This window comes from Anarrhichthys ocellatus, unplaced genomic scaffold (genome assembly GCF_004355925.1).
Source record: "Anarrhichthys ocellatus isolate YVR2014 unplaced genomic scaffold, GSC_Weel_1.0 scaffold64, whole genome shotgun sequence".
Lineage (NCBI taxonomy): Eukaryota > Metazoa > Chordata > Actinopteri > Perciformes > Anarhichadidae > Anarrhichthys > Anarrhichthys ocellatus.
In genome coordinates, this window is record NW_022280094.1 from 114,183 (window position 1) to 133,813 (window position 19,631).

The 19,631-nt window shown below is 44.0% G+C and overlaps 1 long non-coding RNA gene across 4 annotated transcripts in view; it reads right to left on the reverse strand.

The window, feature by feature from the left end:
• Nucleotides 1–3,883: 3,883 nt before the first annotated feature.
• LOC116397215 (uncharacterized) overlaps nucleotides 3,884–19,631 on the reverse strand; it is a 40,934-nt gene continuing 25,186 nt past the window's right edge. For all 4 annotated transcript variants that reach the window (XR_004213663.1, XR_004213664.1, XR_004213665.1 and 1 more), the window contains 2 exons: nucleotides 4,107–4,527; nucleotides 3,884–4,008 (listed from right to left, as the gene is read on the reverse strand). This is a non-coding gene — a long non-coding RNA (uncharacterized LOC116397215). The remainder of the gene's footprint in view (nucleotides 4,009–4,106; nucleotides 4,528–19,631) is intronic.

A 19,631-nucleotide genomic window follows, 5' to 3' on the forward strand; every position in this document is an offset into this window, starting at 1 on the left:
CTCTGAGAAGGGCTCAGGGAGCTCTTCTCCATGTTCACCCTGAGGCCCGACCGGGCCGCGTGAGAGAGAAGGCGAGCAGTGTCCTGTGCCACCTGAAGCTGGGATGGCGCACAGATCAGCCAATCGTCCAAGTACGGCAGTATTTTCATGCCCTGTGATTGCAGGGGGGAAAGGGCAGCAGCAACGCACCTTGTGAACACCCGTGGGGAGAGGGAGTCCAAATGGGAGCACCCTGAACTGGAAGTGACCGCCTTGAAAGGCGAAGCGAAGAAACCGCCTGTGGTGAGGCACAATGGGAACATGGAAATAGGCATCCTTCAGGTCGACAGGCGTGAACCAGTCTCCCCTGGAAACTGCCCGAAGGACGTCTGCTGTGGTCAGCATGTGAAATGGTAACACCTTCAGGAACTTGTTTAGTCCCCTCAGGTCTAGGATTGGGCGCAGTCCGCTGCCTCTCTTTTTTACAAGAAAGTAAGTTGAGTAGAACCCCCCGGGTTGTGACAGGAGGTCCACCCTCTAGATTGCACCCTTGACCAGGAGCGCGGCTAACTCCTGGTTCAGGGCTAGGGATTTTGCCGGATTGGTGATACTGGTCATTTTGACCCGGCTGGAGGCTGGTGGCCGGCGTCGGAACTGAAGCTTGTACCCCTGGGTTAGGGTGGACACCACCCAGGGGTCTGAAGCATGAGCTGCCCAGTAGCTGATGTGCTGCTGGGAGAAATAACCAACGGCCGGCCAGGAGACATCATCTCCTGTACCCCCTGCCTCTTGAGGCTCTGGGGGGGCGACTGGTAGTCCCCAAGTTCGGAGGTTGTCTAGGGGGGACGTAGGTAGGGTCTCGTGGGTAGCGGTCCGGCCTCCCAGCGGTACGCTGAGGCCTGTGGCGGCTACTGGTGTGAGCTGGGGGCTGAAGATGGCCCCGGGGGGATGGAGTAGGACCCCTAGGTCTGCGGGGTGCGGGCATGCCCCTGCGAAGACCAGAGAACTGCTGCCTGGTCTGGCTAGCTTCAACAGTCCGCTGAAGCGCCTGTATAGCAGCTGACCCAAACAGCTCACCAGGTTCCACTGGGATAGTACGGAGGGTCCTCCTACATGTCTCAGACAGGGGTGACTGCGCCAGCCAAACCTGGCGGCGAGTCTGGACCAGGGTGGACATCAGCCGTCCAAGTTCCCTCGACATGAGCGCAAACGCCTGCAGTGAGGCATCACTGAGGCTGGTGGCGGAAGCGTCGGAAGTAGCCTGCTGCAGAGAAGCTGAGAGGGCAAGCATGAGGTGGGAGAGGGAGTTGCCAATACGACCCATACGCGCTGCTGTATCATAAGCCCTGGATAACATGTCATCTGTGACCCGACATTGGGGTCGAGGGCACCTGGCATCGGTCCTCAGGATCTCCTCAGGGGAAACTATGAGGGACGCAATAGTCGGCTCAACAGCTGGCATACGGGCGAGGCCAAATTTTGCTGCGTCCTGCATGGCCGCCAGGGTTTGGCCATCTGATGTAAGACGGGACAGAGTCTCTCCAGCATGCATGTGGTGGGGGCGAGAACATGCCTGAAGAAGGCACTCGCAGGCTGGGGTTCCGGCTGCTGCATATCTAACTGCAGGCGTGCCAGTGCCATGCGAATGACAGACCCCATGGAGCTATCGACTGCCCCTTCCGAAGAGCTCTGAGCTGAGGAACGGGAGGCAGGTCCAGAAGCATGGGAGGGCCGCTCTTCACTGTACTCAGTAAAGAGATTGGCTGACACTGCCAGTGATATAACGTCCTCTTCTGAGCCAAGCTCAGCCGCGGGTGGATCTGGTGCTTCAGCCCCCCCTACACTAGGTTGGAGGGCCAGTAGAAGCAACTTCATTTGAGCTAGCTCGGAGGTCAGCAGATCCACTCTAGAAGACAGCCCGCTGGGTTTAGGCCTCTTGGAGGGAGCCCCTGTGGTTTCTGTGGCCCTGCGCTTGGAACGGGTAGGTTGGGCTGGATTCAACTACCCTGAAAGGGGGAGGTCAACCATACCCGTCAGGTGTTCGCCATCGGCGAACCTAGCAGCCCTTACTGCTTGAGGCATGATGCCACAGTTCATGCATGGGTTCTCAGAAAGGCCTTCCCTCAGATGCTCAAGGCCAAGGCAAGAGGGTCATCAGGCTGTAGAGGAGCCATACAGGTCCTACAGTCGGGAAAGTCAAACATGGCCGACTCTCTAGGTCAGTCTGAGCGGGACGCTCTGCTGAATGTTTGTGAGAACAGGCAGGGGTCAGTGAGAGGGGAGCGAGGACACTCTCTTCACTAGAATAGTTGCTGCAGATATTGGTGTCCCACCAGTTAGCTTGAGCGAGAGCACTCTGCCACTGTGGAAACAGGTCAGAAAAACAGTCCTTATAGTGAGAGGGGAGCGAGGACATTCTCTTCTTTGACGGTTCCCTATCTGGGTTACTTATGTATGTTCCTTTAAGACAGCAGGTACCAGAGGTGGTGATCGCCTAAGTGGAGGCACCTGGGCCCGGTGCGCTTCCTCTATAAGGCTCCGCCTTCCTGGCAACCTGGGGGCGGCTCTCCTATCACTCCGTGGAGGAAGGAGAACGGCTTGTTCCAGCCACCTTTTTAGTTGGACCCATGGTTTATGGTTAATAAACTCTGTGCTTTTTGGCAAACTGTCTGCGTCTCCATGATTGGGTCATGGCTGTCGGAGCCAGGTCGTGACACTTCACTAAGATAGCTGCTGCAGATATTGGTGTCCCACCAGTTAGCTTGAGCGAGAGCACTCTGCCACCGTGGAAACAGGTCAGGAAAACAGTCCTTACAGTGAGAGGGGAGTGAGGACACTCTTCACTTGGACAGTTGCTGTAACTCTTGGTGTCCTACCAGTTAGCCTGAGCGAGGGCACTCTGCTAACTGTGATATCCGCTAACTGATATGGCCGTAATGTTTACAACAATCAATGGAGTATTAGCTTAGTCTAGTTAGCCGGAGTGAGAACGCTCTGCTAACTGTGATAGCCGTGTAAGGAATCAATGGGCACAATGTCAACATCGATCTACTCTAACTAGCATCTCCCAAGTTAGCTTGAGCGGGATTGCTCTGCTCACTGTGAAGGGCGGCCCGACAGTGTAACTCAACGCTCACGTTAGCACGGCACTTGATTAGCTAGAGCGGAAGTGCTCTGCAACCCGAGGAAAAAAATGAACAATGGTTATAGACAATGTTAGTCGATCTCACCGATTGCTGTTTTCGCGATTTGGGTGGCCCCTATCAGACTGAGTCCGGGGCTCGATGGTCCGCACGGCGAAAAACGCCGTTTCCTCCTAAGAGGGACAGCTTGTCGCAGCCTTTGGAGGGCGAAGATCCGCAACTCCGACCAGTGGTCACAAGGCTACCCTGACAAACTCTAATATATCTTGATCGTAGACAAAATATATATTTTTTTCTACTACCATGGTAGTTAACCTGCGTAGCGAGAAGATGAAAAAGGACTGAACTCAGGAGGACACCGTAACTTATAGACGAGGGGGGTCATCCGAGGTCACAAGTGACTTTGTTGATATAAATATTCGACCTGCGCATGCGCGAGACGGAAGATATCCAGTGTTAAGCACTGCCTCTGGCGGTCAGCAAGGATGAAATAGAACTATCATTATGCATTGTCCAAAAAAATTGCAACAAAAATAAGTGGCAAAACTGGCTTTTGATATGTGGATGCATACTTAATGCTCCTTTTATCAGAATTATTTTAAATTCAAAAGATGTGATGTAAGAGAGTTAAGCACGTCTCATCAAGCTGTACTGTCTGATCCTCATTATGTGATTGCATAAAACCACTGCTCTGTTACGGACGGTTTGTTCTGGACCCAAACGCAGACACCGGGACAGCAGAGTTGGTGAAAAAAGGGTTTTTATTTTGCTTGTCTGTGGAGCCAGGCGAACATGCAGGTGGAGCATGCAGGTGGGGCATGCAGGTGAAGCAGCGAGGCAGTGTGTGCGGTGGCGGTGTCTGGGCGGCGACGTGGCACGGGAATCGCTGAGGCAGAGGGAAAACACAAGTTAGTTGAAAACGTCAAAAAGGCTAACTTGCTCTAAGACGAATTTTTAAACTCAACGGGCCGAGGTTGTAGCTACCACTGAGCTGAAGGAACAATCTGGCGATGAGACTGCAGGAAGCCGGGGTATTTAAGCTGAAGGTGATGGTGTAATTGTTGTCAGGTGAGGAGATGAGCCCAGGTGCCGGATGATTGCAGTCGCACTCAAGCCACACACACAGAGGGGAGACAAGCTGAGGTCGCAGTGGAGCCGTGACATGCTTATTACAACATGCCTCCTCTGACACTCACGGAACAGAGACGAGAGGGGAGTTGTATCCCGTCTTGTAAACACAGTGTATGTTTAGCAATTATTTTACCTTTTCAAATGCCTGCAGAGTTACTGCCTTCTGTGATTTCCCCAAGGTGCCGAAGGACAGAGTCCAGCAAATAACGTCTGTGCACCTGAGTCGATGTTAACGTTGTGTTACTTAATAAAGCCTTTCCCAACAGACTCCAGTCTGTTGATGAAGGGAACAAGGGACAAAAGTAAGTGCAGGGAGATAGGAAACAAGTGCAAATTATATAAAATCAAATGACATATCTGTGGCAGCAGACACATAAAAATAATAATAATAATTGTCAGTTTATTTAATGAGATCCCATCCCCCTCTGGCTCATGTGCCTTCATCTGTTCTCTAAAGTATGGTGGTACAGGAAAGATGACAAAATAGAGCTCAAGCATGACATGTGACATCAGCAAGATCAAATATCTGAAAAGGGATGGTTGACTGCGTGTGCAATGAAAGGTGCAAATCTGTAGTGTATCCACTTCTTGGTAAAACAAATAACATCTGTGACTTTGCATCACAGATTCTGAAAATGGACACACTCAGTATTACGGGTCTGCAACGCACTGCATTGTTTTGTTAGCTGTAACAAATAAGGTTTTTTTTTAAAGTGCAGACAAGTACAAAGACACATATAGGAGAATTCATGCAAAGTAAGACAGGGACAGTCGCAAAGCGGACATAAGAACACTGAGGAAAATAACATGGTAATTTAACCTTTTATTGAAAATGTGTTTAAATGGTTGCAAATTCAAATTGCTGGCAGTATTCACAGTTGATTAATTCTATTTTTGTGCCGTTTATTCGTCACATCCCCCATCATGCCTTAATAGTGCAAAAAAAAAAATTCTATAAAATATATATTTTAACATTACGGTACACGACAGGCCATTTCAAAGTGAGATACTGAAGTTCGGCATATGAAAATTGGTGTAATGACAATTTTTCAACATTGTTTATCAGCGTCATTGACTAAATACACTAAAGTACCATGCACCAAGCACCATGAGAGCCGTGTTCATGTGGACAGAATATCTCCACTATTGGCTGCACTCTACAGAACATGCTGTTCATTGCTCTCTTCATTGCAACCGGGAGATTCCATCTGAATGCAGGTTGAAGAGTTCGCCGACTGAATCGACACACGGCAACGGTGTTACAGAGGGAGGAATGAAGGACATGAAATGAAGGAATCCATTAATGATTGAAAGACAGATGAACTAGGAAGAAAGTGTTGAAGGTGCGTAAACAGGAATAAAATGTTTTTATACGCCAAGTGAGCTGGTTAGGCCCATCACACAGAGAACCGGATTCACTTATACATTATTCTGAAAATGGATTCTTAACAGCAGAGTCTGAGCCGAGCTACACAGGCACTCAATAGAGTGGATGGACTTTTCTGGGAGAGTTTCCCAGAAATGTTGTTAGCAATATTGCTGTGAAATTGTACTTAAAAATTACAATTGATGTACTAGTATTTATTCATGATTAGATATTTCCATTTGTAAGATGCAGGCAGCAAATCCAGATTGCGGTCATACCGCTCAGTTCGACCTTTTCTGGTATAGATTATTTCATCTCTCACATGTACGGGGGAATTTCTGTGTCGACCCAGTTTCCACTAAAAATACCAACAACTCTCTCTCTGCTGCCTGATGTCGTTGACTCTCCCTCCTGTTGGCGTCTCTCCACCACGTAGACGGGCAAAGTGAGTTTCAAGGTCAGGAAACTGCCGCCGCACTGAAAAAAGGGTCCTGTGTTTTAAGGGCCAGTTTTGTCATTCTTTAAAATATGTGAGTGAATGCAGCAGTTTTATCTCCAGTATGCACGTGTGTGTGTGTGTGTGAGAGAGAGAGAGAGAACTCAGATTTTCTCTTCATCTTCCAGAGAAAGAGTATGTGTGTGTGCGTATGTGTGTGTGATCAAAAGTGTTATCTTTTTTTTTAAGCTCTTCTGTGTGCATATGCATGTCTCCACACTCTTTGGTGTGTGTGTGTGTGTGTGCGTGTGCGTGTGCGTGTAGTTATCTTGCCTGAGCAGAGTTCACTCTGACAGGGAATCGAACTGCCTGCTCGTGTCTCACTCTGCTTTGTTGCTCATCGCATCATCAAAACTGACAGCTGCCGTCAAATAGTGTGGCTTCCTTCTCCCCTCTCACACACACCCTCCACTCTGCCCTCCGGTCTTCTCTCCTGCTCAAACACACTCTTATTGCTTCCTCTGTTTCATTCCATCCTTTCACCAGACACCTCGTTGTAGCTTTTTTTTTGAGACAGTAATTTGTTTTCACAGAGTCAAAATCCACACAATGTAAAAGTAAAGGTTCAAAATATCGATTATATATCGAAATATCCAATGTTCTGTCACTGTTTGTATCCGATGCACTTTGAATCGGGTCTAATTATTCTCAGGGTCTCTACACACATGGGGTTTCACTGGCCTTGGATCTGTTTTGGAAAGGTCATCTATAATAAGAATTATTTTTTGCACTGGGTTTTGGTAGGTTTTTCGCAGGTGAAAACCTCTAATCTGCAACGACCACTACAGTAATGTTTCATTGAATGAATACAAACCACAATTAGCTAAAAACCATCGAGACTGCAAGTGTATCAGATGTGTTTTTCACTTGTACGTTACACACACACAGCTTGTATATAAGAAGTGGATGTAGTCATCGTGACGTCACCCATTGGTTTGTGGACTGCCGTTTTGAAGCCTTGAGTTCGGCAATTTGGGTTATAAATTAAGGTTTAAATAAATACATATCATATAAATTAAGTGAGAATTAGTCATTCTCTCATAGACTTCAATACAAACAGACTTCTTTTTGCAACCAAGAGAATGGAAGTTTAAGACACATCTGCATTGACTTCCCTCGGCAGAAATGGAGGTTCCCGCCTGGTCACACACAGCAGACCATTTCATGCAGAGCAGTGTTATCATTTGCGGCCCCTACCGGTCAAGAGTAGTGAGAATTAACATTTATTTTTACAATGAACATTTCAAATGTTGAAGGCACATACAAATGACAAGGTAGAGCAAAATGTAAACCATACGAATGGGCAGAAAGTCAATAGCAGTACAAAACTAAATACAAGTAACAATAACAAATAAAAGGTGTTTTGAGAAAGTGTGAATGCACTACAACAACAAAAAGTCCGTCACCTGAAATATTATGCAGTTTGCAGCAACAGTATGTGAGATTTGCCGTGGACAGACACAGAGATGCACTCTCACGCACACACTTAAGCACATATCCTGTGATGATCCTCCTGGCGATGTGAGAATCATTGCTCTATTAGCATTAACCGCTAACGGCCAACTAACTTGCACCGCTTCTCACGTCTCCGAAACCTAAACGTTGTACACATACTGCTGGAAACCGCTCTACTTACTGGAGTGATGGTGGTATCTCCAAAGTCTGCTGAGGATAAACCTGCTCTTAATAAGCTAAGATCTCTTATTTTACAACAACCAAATATACACTTTATCTTCCTCATCAAAAGTCAGCCAGGTGATGTTTGTGCAAAACAGAAACCTTCAATAGCTAAAGCAGCACAGCTTTCCAAGGTGCAGATGTGATCACATTTGTCATCAAGTATCTCTCATTTGGCTTTTCTTTATTTTTTTTATTTTCTCTCTGTCATAAACCGATCCAATACCAATCCCCGCGGTGCCCTTTCTTTTGTGTTAATATTCCCATGGTTATGTCACCCGACGGTGCAGAGATAGATCAAGAAGTGTATGCGAGTGCATGCATATATCCACTCGGCATATTGCAGTCATCTGTCTTGTGTATGATCCAGTAATTATGATCCAACAGACTGCCAGAGAGAGGGAGAGAGGTAGGGAGGGTCCACCGGAGGGCATGAAATATAACCAACATGAGACTGAAAGTAAGAGCTGGATTGGCAGTGATAAAAGGGGAAAGAAAAGTCTAGAGCGGTGGTAGAGTGATGATAGAGAGACAGAGGCAATGAGACGGACAGAGGAAGAGAGGATAAAAAGAAAAAAAGCCTTCTTACACCTTCTTTCCTCTTGAATTACAAGTTCCTCTCCCGTATCTTCCTCCACTCTTCACTGTAATAATTCCAGTCTTGACATTAGAATATGAATCACTTCCACCGTTCGGTTGAGCTGTTAATATTCTCTCCTTCCCTCTCCCAAAACGTCTCTCTACGTTTGAGTGTATGATCTGCACATTCAGAATTAAATATTTATATCCAATATGCTTTTCTTTTTTCAGCTGCACCATTACTTATGAAAATAAAACATACTTTTCGCATTAATTATGAAAGAGCTCCATCGACATGAAATATTCAACATGTCTCGTATATCATATTGTACGCATTTTGAAACTGTGAAATCGTTGGATTTTTACATGTGAATACGTGCAGAATAAACTAAATGTCCATTTAATCAAACCAAAGATGATATTGTCTGACTTCCATCACCAGCTAATCAGAACAAACATGTAGAAGTGTAAAGCCTAAATTATACTAAATAATACACGCACAGCTTTCATAGATAACACTATCCACACTGCACAGCTGTTAGGCTCCACAGGATGTACGTTTTCAGATGGAACACGTTTTGCACCTTGCAGCCTGTTTGAGTATATCTGAGACTGTAGCTAACAACACATCCTGTATGCCTCATGAGGACGTCGTACATCACAATAATAAATGAATCTTGAACTACAGCGTGTATTCCATTTGTTTGTTGAATTGTTCCTATTAATACTGTATTTCTTGTATTTTTTAGAAGGATGCCATTTATTATATTTGTTTACAGTGGTTCTTGTTGGTCTCATGATGATCCCAAACTGGTTTTCACACCTTTTTATTAAATCATTATTACCCACTGTATTTGTGATGGGCTCAGCCTTAAAGCTGGAGTGACGATGCTGGCATCACATGAAACTAGATGAATCCATCGGTACCAACCTTGTCATGCTGGCTTTTTGGGAAGTGGACTGAACAACGCAACAAAGCGAGGCATCATTTTGGGGACGGAAAATTGGTATGTGTGATGGTGTAAAGTCCCCATTGTAGCCATTTCACATAGTGAGACCATTTTTAAAAACTTGATGTAAAATGACATGTTTACAGGTTCGTAAAAACTGCACATTTACAAACTAGTGACCCAGGGCCATGCGGGGGATGTACGGCTCGCCAAGGTACAACATCAATAAGGGGGTTTCTGGAGAGTTTCCAAAACATACTTGTGCTCGCCATCCAATTGCCAAAAAAATATATTGTGAACTTATAACAGCAGGGCTTTTTCCATTGTGTTGCATACAAGTCTTATTGTCTAAATGTGGCATTTTGGGAGGATTTTTGATCAGTTCTTGTGCGGTAAAAAATGTTTAAAACTAGCACCAAATCTGTGGAGCAAATGGTATGAACCAAAAAATTGCTGCAACAACTTATGAGACATAATAGAGCATGGGAATGGCTACCATATCCTTCCATCATAATGTTCTTAGCCCTTTGACACCAATTAATTTTGATTTATTGACTAATTAGTTGTTTTTTGACACTCACTCCTGAGCTCATTCATTTTCAGGTTCCAAGTTTTCAGATGATTTATAGCAATTATTTGTGGCATATACTGTTGACCTGCTACGACTATAACTATGTTGTATAGAAGTCAATTCAATTTTTGTTTGTTATCTTATAAGTCAAAATTATGAGATTTTTGAAGAATGACTTAACAGTTTTTTCTTGACGAATTCAAAAGTGTGACTGGCGTTATGATTTTGTATCAAAAGGGCAGTGTTTAGCTGGCTGAGCTTTTCCAAAACCAAGATTTTTCTCCCAAAATAACTTTTCCATATTTGTCATGCTGAGAAGGCCTTGGTGAACAAAAATGAATAAATATGTCAGCGCACAGTCCATATAGTTTGGTTCCTCAAAGATCCTCCTGTCTTTGAATCTGCTTTTAGGCTGAAAAGTTTCACAGATATTTATTCTACTCTTTAATTTTTCATTATATTTATATTATTAATCAAAACAGATTTTATAATTCTTTAATATTTTTAAATATTAAACAATATGAATACAGAAGCCAACACATGCGCTCTGACTGATGGCTCCTCATTGTGTCGATAAAGCCAAATGCAGCACTCGGGCCACAAACATCTGCAGATATGCAGTATAATGTAGCTAAAGCTTGATACTCTCAAGCTGTTACAGTTAATGTTATTTTCCTTCTTTGCAGCCTCAGAGCGCTTTGGATCATGTTTATGAAAAAACTTTGTCTGTTTGTGTCCCTTCTACTTTCTCTTCCTTGCAGCCACAAGTCTGATGGAACTTATGGCCTCTCTCCGACGCCGCCCGAGCCCCTCACCGCTGCTGTACCAGAGCGGCCTGTCTCTGGTGAGTCCGCTCAATAACAGCACTTTGTTGTATGCCGGCTTTGTTTGGGCCCCTGGCTCAAACAGTGTGAGAATCCTGGTCTTCTAGAGTTCAACGTCTAGAAACTATAACAAATAGTAACTCGAAAGTTGGACTTCCACGGTTTGGGGATTGTTTGCATCCAAATCGGAGAAATGGCTCGGAGAAAATTTGAAATCAATTCAATCAACTGGGGTTCTTCGATTAGTCTCACCAAGGTGGAGAGATTACATAAAAGCCTGTTTCTAGTCTTCTGAACACTCAAAACGCTTTACACTACATTCAGCCATTCACACACACATTAATACACTGATGGCACAGGGATTCATTTGGGGTTCAGTATCTTGGTAAAGGACACTTCAACATGCGGACTGGAGAAGCTGTGATCGAACCGCCGACCTTACTATTAGTGGACGAGAGATAGAGCGGGTTTGGCTTCTTTAGTTATGGTCTCTCATCACTAAAGAGCCCAAACTGTTTTCTAACCTTTGGACATTTATTGACAATTCATTGATTGTTCTCCCTTAAAATGGCTTTAATGCTGTTTTTTCTCAATTCATTGTCACTGTTACATACTGGCATTTGTGTCAGACGTTACTGAGTAATATGTTACTGCCAAATACTGGTTAATCGAGTTTCCTGATAGGCATGGCAAAGATCATAACCAACATACCAACAGCAGTTGAAAGCACCATAACAAACTAGTAAGTGGACTTCTGAGTTGAGATCACTTTGTCAAACATGCTTTCCCAAAGGTCAAAAAGGAGCCAGGTCAGTTAAGGCTCATTTTCTAATATGGGTATTTGCACAGTTATGATTCCAATTGTATTAAGACTGTTTTCCTTGTTAACTTCATTTTGTTTGTGTGTTCTTTTAAATTTGGATTTGAAAACCCAATCGACCCAATTGAACCCTGCCCTGAATTGAAACAATGAACCCCAGTTGTCATTACCGGGCTGTTCAGCAGCCAACGTTAGTGTGGTTTCACTCGGCAGCTTCCAGTGGCCAACAATGCCGGGCAGCAGGTGTGAATGTTTGGCTGCGTTAATGTTAAGCAGGGTGGCTTCAGGAAATGAAATGCGAGATGGGGCCCAGCATGCATCAGCAAAGAGAGAGCGGACCACACATGTTTGAATTCAAAATAAATCTGACTTAATTTAACATTTGAAAAGCAGCACAGTTCCTAAATGAGACACCCATAGTATACAAACACTTGAATTGCATCGCATTGATTTTTAAAAAGGTTCTGTGGTCCATTTGAGCTGATTGTGAAGCCAGACAAAAGGTCAGGGGATTCCCGAGAATTATTCTAAATTGCCCATGAATTTCCCATGACAATGTTTTTAGTAATCGTTGAAATATGACTACCATCCTCAGGCCCTTTTATATGAGCAAACATTTGTGATGATTTATGTAATGTTCAGACAGGACTGCATAGGGAGATAAGTGCCACTACTCCTTAAATATTACTGTAAAATGACTCAGTCTGAGCTCTGACCACGGTATGACCCCCCTTAGGTTATCTTATAATGTTCTTGCATCTCATTTCAACTGTAGCGGATCCTAATCTCTCTTTCCCTCTGGCACCTCTGCTCTTCCTCTCTAACCTGAACGTGAACCCTGGAGCCTGGGTCTAGGATGCCTCCTCTCCATTGTCTGCATTCAAAAATTTAAAATTGGCCTAGATTAGATTATAATTTATTATTTAATATGTTCAATTTACCCTTACGTTCAACATTTAGAGAAAATTAGGTTTCAGGTAGAGTTTTAGACAAGTGATTTGCACCCTCTGTTTGAATCCATGAACATCAATGAAGACTAATGACCAAATCACTGTTTGTAAATCCTTGCCTCCTCTCGTCTTAGTCCCTCCCACCTGAGATGTGAGCAGAGAGGCAATGGGCAATTACCAAAGTAAAAGAGACATATGTGCTTCAGAGCACATATTTAGGAATAGAAAACAAGACGCTGTGGCTTAGTGAGCAGCCTCCTGTGCATTGGAGCTATGAACTGACCATGAACACTTAATGCGGTCCAGTGGTCTTACAGATTCAAAAAGACTTACCCCTCCCAAAGGAAGTAAGCATTTTTAGGATTAGCAACTGTTATATGACGACTGAATTTCAATTTACAAAAGTCTGTATTACCACAACACCTTCCCATTAATTATGTCAGGTCCTGGTCAATGTTGGGGACTAAGTGTCAGCAGCCCTGCCAGACTTGTGGTGGTTTCAGTGGTACTTAATGGCACTCTGTAAAGGGTGTGATGTGTCAGTGTAAATGGACTCAGACAGACAGCAGGTAGTGTAAAATTGTTTTAGGGGCTCTGGGGACAGAGCCGGTCACTGCTGTTTCTACTAACGCGCCGCTCCTTTCTGTCCGCTCCACTCACCCACTCAGTTCTGTCATCAGCTCCACACACCCACAACAGGCTCAACTCCGCCGAGGTTCATGCATCTTTACCCCATTCGCTCAATGCTATCCTTACACAACCTCCTTTTCGCTCTAAACCTCAACTTTAAACCTCCGTCAATGTTTTCTCCAAACATACAGTTACACATCGACAGTTTCTTTTTTGGATTGGAGATAACACGTGACTCGTCTCTCAGCACTCTTTCATCATCCCATTCCCCCATCTTCTCTGACCTTTTTTGTCCTCGTGTTTCAACTTCTATGATTCATTTGTCCCTTATCTACATTCACTTCACAGCTCCAAGACTGACGACCCGTACAGAATTTATAAAACGCTGTCTCTTGTCCTCTTTGCTAGGCAGCTTATGTTCCTCAGAATTCATGGTCCCTCTGTTAAAGTAGAACAGAGCGGAGCATAAACTCTCTTTCACCTCCTCAACTAAATGTTCACTGGACTCTTCTTATTCGTCCTCCCTCAAGAAAAACTATTTTCACGGAATCCTCTGGTTTCACAACCATTTTGCAAATACTTCTCTACTGTTCATTTTCTCTTCTATTGCTTCTCTACAATGCCATCAAAATGTGTTCTTCATCCTTCCCCTCCCCCTCGTCATCATCAGTATGAAGTCCCAGCTGACCCTTCACAAACAACCTTTGGCCTTACTGAGTTTGCAAAGTTGCTGAAAGGTTGTCCTCAATCTGGGTCAGGTCCTCTGTGGATAGCAGTTTAAAACAGTTTAACACACACTTCAGTTTCTCTTGCACTGACATAAGGGCCGGCTATATGAGGGGTCTTTTACACTTTCAGTTGGTTATTCTGTTAAATACGACGGATCCTCTGGTGTCAAGCTTAAGACGCTTGGTTGGCCCAGTGGTCTCTGCAAACAGCAACTGGGTACCGGTTGGTCATAAGAGCTGCAGTTGCAGTTCGGGAGACTATGGAGAGGGACTTTCGGTTGGCGTTTTGGCAAACTGTTGGTGACTCAGAAAGGGAAAACAGGGCGTGGCTCAGGCTGTGTTCAGCAGGAGAGGAGATGTGTGGACCAGGACTGGAGATATTGCCAGGCGAGGGGAAAAAAAAGAGTTGGAAGACTTGGGGTGGGGGGGGGGAAGCAAGGTTACGATATTGTAACCCTAGTCCAATCACGAGCATGCATTTGCTCACTGAAACTTTGCATAAAATTAGCCGATCAATGTCTTCCCGAATAGGTGCGGACTATAGCTATGCTACGCCCTCTGCAGCAAGTGGCATAGGAATGGCAAGAAGACACGCTTCCTTGGGAGGCTAACAGATAACCTGAGGAAGTGGCTGAACATCTTTGACCTCGACGACATCGAGAGCTCCGTCTCGCTCTCATTGCACTGGAGCATCACACCGAAGTGTCAGAAATAAACCAACCGCTGCTGCCGTTGAATCTTGGGCAGTGCTCGGCAGGCCAGTGGCTGCATGTTCCCTGCTGAGGCCCTCAAAGCAGGCATTGTAAAGATCCGCCCCTGCAAAAAGGCCAAGACAAGACGGGCACTGACGAGATTCTTTAAGTGGCTAATTCATCTGTGGATATCAGTCAGTGGGCAAATCGCTGTTCGCTGAAGAGAAAAGGGTTGCTAAGCAGCGGGATGTGCTGCCATATATACTGTGAGGTTGGGTAAAAAAACCTCTTACCCTCAGAACAAACCAACTAAATGAGTTGTGTGCTTTCCAGCCCCGAGGGGGAGAGCAGTTTTCACACCAGTGGTGTCTGGTAATGGATGAGTGTAAGGATGCAGCCCAAGAGGTGGAAGCTAGCCCAGTATATTAGAGCTTAGAGGAGAAGACAGAATGACAGGCACATGGGTTTGGAGGTCATCCAGTCTGTGCATATCGGTGTGTGTGTGTGTGAGAATGCATGGCTAAGCTTATCCCTTGTGCAAAGATGGTGAAGTGTCTTGGCTTTGGATGACATGGCTACAGACCACAGGCTGCTGCAGTGTGACATCTCCATCCAGAATCTACCTCCCAGCTGCACCACATGGAGCTAAAGTCGTCCCGGTCCAACGTGTTTTCTCCCAGCTGTAGCATCGGGGGCCAAAGTCATCACAATCCAATATGGGCCTTCTGGAGGCAGCGTCTAACGCCAGATATATCAAAACACAACTTGTACTCTCAGCTCGGCCATCTTAAAAAAGACACTTCAATCCAGTGATTTCCCTCCAGCCGTCTCTCTGTACGCCAACAAACATGAATAAAAACATATTCTTCTCAGAGAAGCACACATAAAGTGTAATGTAATGAAAGTCATTACCCTCCAGTCGTTTCATCCAAAACACATAACTATCATCCCAGTTGGGCCATCCAGAGCAAGAAACGCTTTATTCCAGTAATTACCAACCAGCAGTTTCATCGAAAGCCAAATGTGCCGCTAGCTGACGTTCCTACCTCAGTTCCACCATCTGACAACAAAGACAATATTGATGTGGTCACACCTGAAGCTAAAGTCATTGTGGTCCAACATGAATGTCTGTTTTCTGCCTCTTATCTATTGTATTTTATTATTTTGCCTCTCTGTCTTTCTCTCTTTTATGCTTTACTGTCCGCAGTAAACAGTGAAGAGACTGCACCCTCTGGATTTCAAACATGTGGGTCAGCCATCTGCACACCATCGTCCCAGGTGTGACATGAGGCAGTTCAACCCAGAGCCAAATACATAATTCTGTCAGTAAGACTTCATTCTGTAGGTCAGTCAAAGTGAGATACTCTCTTTCTCCTACATAAAGGGCTCATTATTTTTTGGTTTAAAATTTTTCCATTTCAAGTTGATAAGATCTGAAAAACGGATGTTAAATCAATAATTGTAACATTGACAAAGCTTATCTGACATAAGAACCCAGTAGATACTTAAGAACCTCTGATTCTAACAGACTGCCCTCCTCCACTTCAAAAACATTTAAACTAATGATTTCAAAGTTAAGTGCCCAGTGAATACTTTCCATCGTGTTGGCAGAGGATTTCATTCTTTACGGAATCTCTAAATGAACTCCATCCACATAGATAATGTTCTGAGGATGACACCTTTGGTCTGAGGTCCAGCTCCACTGGGACACACATCTTGGCTATCGGTGGCTTTTGTTAATTACGATAACATCAAAGACTGCCCTTCTTATTGTCAATAAATCACACATGGAAATCCAAATCAACCCTGAATCTATCTAATAACAGATATTGTGTGTATCGAAATACCATTGAGTTACATTTTTCCAGAAAATATTCAAAACGCATCAATGAGCTACACTGGGTGTCATGTTCCCTCAATATATATACATTATATATACATATATATTAGTGCTGGGCAAGTTAATGCGTTATTATCGCGTTAACGCATTAATTAATTAACGCCGACAATTATATTATCGCGCGTTAACAGAGTTTTTTATTTATTTATTATAAAGCGACATTTTTAACACAAGAACCAGGCAGCAAGCAGTGAACAGCTGTGTTAGTGTGGTGTCACTTCCTTCTCCCCCCCAGGTCCAGAACCCCTCCTATACTCCGTCACCGTCCTTCACTCGTCTCACAAACACACACACACACACACGCGCACGCGTGAGGGCGATCATCTCGTTACAGATCAAACATGACTGTTGTGAAGTGGAGCTTCTCGTGAGGACCAAGACACGTCTTGTTTGAACGGAACACTTTACTGTCTGAACTGCAGTATTAGTGTTACAGTGAACACAACGCGCTCTTGCACCCGACATGTGGTTTTCTACGTTCATCAACATTGTTAGCGAACACGTACCATTCTACTTCTTGTCTCTTCAAAGTAAAAGCATTTCCGTTTTCATGCTCTTCACAATAAAAGTAAATCATGCAATCAAACAATTTACAACAGTGACAATATTAAAATACATAGTTGAGTTTTTAAAGTGTTTTGTTTGTAATATGTATAATAAGCATCATTTAGTTATCGCTACTGAGAATTTAACAAACATAAAAAAAATAAGTAGATATGTTTGCAGTTTTCAAGGTGAATATTTAAATTGCATCTATTACACACATGAAGATAAAGTTATGAACACCGGCTGAATATCTATTATCAGAATCATTATAACTGTATAACTGCTACTGTGTAAAGGGAATACTGCTGTTAAAAATAACCTTATTTGTTTAAAGTGTTTGCAAACCAAATGTTATTGCACTTTTGTTCATATAGCAGTACTTTCAAGATAAAAGTGCGCAATACACTACTTTTGAATTCATTATTGAACTTTGCCATAACAATGCGATTAATCATGATTAATTTGGTTTGGTTTTCGTGCCCACCACTCGACTGAGACGGCCATGTGTGTCCTTATTGAAAAGATCAAGGGTCTGTTGGACAAGAATGCATGTGTCGGTACTATCTTTTTAGATCTGAAGAGAGCTTTCGACACTGTAGATCACCAAATCCTACTGACCAGGTTAACCCATTTCAACTTTTCCACCCATGCTCTGAACTGGTTCAAATCATACTTATCCAACAGGAAACAATCTGTTACTGTAGATGGTGTGAGGTCTCCCTGTCTTGAATGTCCTGCAGGTGTTCCTCAAGGATCGGTCCTTGGGCCGCTTTTATTTTCCCTGTTTATTAACACACTACCCAACTCCTGTCAGAATATACTTACTCAGATGTACGCGGATGATGCTGTAATCTTTACATCAGCTAAAAACAACCAAGACGCTTTACGCATCCTCTCATCCGCTATGTCTGTTGTCCAAGCTTGGCTCACTAAATCCTGCCTCCTGTTGAATACTAAAAAAACTGTATGTATGATTTTCTCCAAACGTGCCCAAAAAATAACACACTCGAATATATTTGTAAAGGGGACAGAGCTAGACTTAGTAACCGAGTTCAAGTACCTAGGTGTAACTCTAGACTCCACCCTGACCTTTAAGAGCCATGTCAAAAAGGTAGCGACTCACATCAAATTCAACCTCCTAAATTTCAGGCACATCAGAAACAGCTTGACAGAAAACGCAGCCAGGAGGGCAAACACTATTTCACACAACTGTACATACATATATACAGTTGTGTGAAAAAGTGTTTGCCTCCTTCCTGATTTCTTATTTTTTTGCATGTTTGTCACACTTAAATGTTTCAGATCATCAAACAAATTTAAATATTAGACAAAGATAACACAAGTAAACACAAAATGCAGTTTTTAAATGAAGGTTTTTATTATTAAGGGGGAAAAAAAATCCAAACCTACATGGCCCTGTGTGAAAAAGTGATTGCCCCCTAAACCTAATAACTGGTTGGGCCACCCTTAGCAGCAACAACTGCAATCAAGCGTTTGCGATAACTGGCAATGAGTCTTTTACAGCGCTGTAGAGGAATTTTGGCCCACTCATCTTTGCAGAATTGTTGTAATTCAGCCACATTGGAGGGTTTTGGAGCATGAACCGCCTTTTTAAGGTCATGCCACAGCATCTCAATCGGATTCAGGTCGGGACTTTGACTAGGCCACTCCAAAGTCTTCATTTTGTTTTTCTTAAGCCATTCAGAGGTGGACTTGCTGGTGTGTTTTGGATCATTGTCCTGCTGCAGAACCCAAGTGCGCTTCAGCTTGAGGTCACGAACAGATGGCCGGACATTCTCCTTCAGGATTTTTTGGTAGACAGCAGAATTCATGGTTCCATTTACCACAGCAAGTCTTCCAGGTCCTGAAGCAGCAAAACAGCCCCAGACCATCACACTACCACCACCATATTTTACTGTTGGTATGATGTTCCTTTTCTGAAATGCCGTGTTATTTTTACGCCACATGTAATGGGACATACACCTTCCAACAAGTTCAACTTTTGTCTCGTCAGTCCACAGAGTATTTTCCCAAAAGTCTTGGGGATCATCAAGATGTTTTCTGGCAAAACTGAGACGAGCCTTTATGTTCTTTTTGCTCAGCAGTGGTTTTCGTCTTGGAACTCTGCCATGCAGGCCATTTTTGCCCAGTCTCTTTCTTATGGTGGAGTCATGAACACTGACCTTAATTGAGGCAAGTGAGGCCTGCAGTTCTTTGGATGTTGTTCTGGGGTCTTTTGTGACCTCTTGGATGAGTCGTCGCTGCGCTCTTGGGGTAATTTTGGTCGGCCGGCCACTCCTGGGAAGGTTCACCACTGTTCCATGTTTTCGCCATTTGTGGATAATGGCTCTCACTGTGGTTCGCTGGAGTCCCAAAGCTTTAGAAATGGCTTTGTAACCTTTTCCAGACTGATAGATCTCAATTACTTTGTTTCTCATTTGTTCCTGAATTTCTTTGGATCGCAGCATGATGTCTAGCTTTTGAGGATCTTTTGGTCTACCTCACTTTGTCAGGCAGGTCCTATTTAAGTGATTTCTTGATTGAGAACAGGTGTGGCAGTAATCAGGCCTGGGTGTGGCTAGAGAAATTGAACTCAGCTTTCCAAAGATGTGATAAACCACAGTTAATTTATGTTTTAACAGGGGGGGG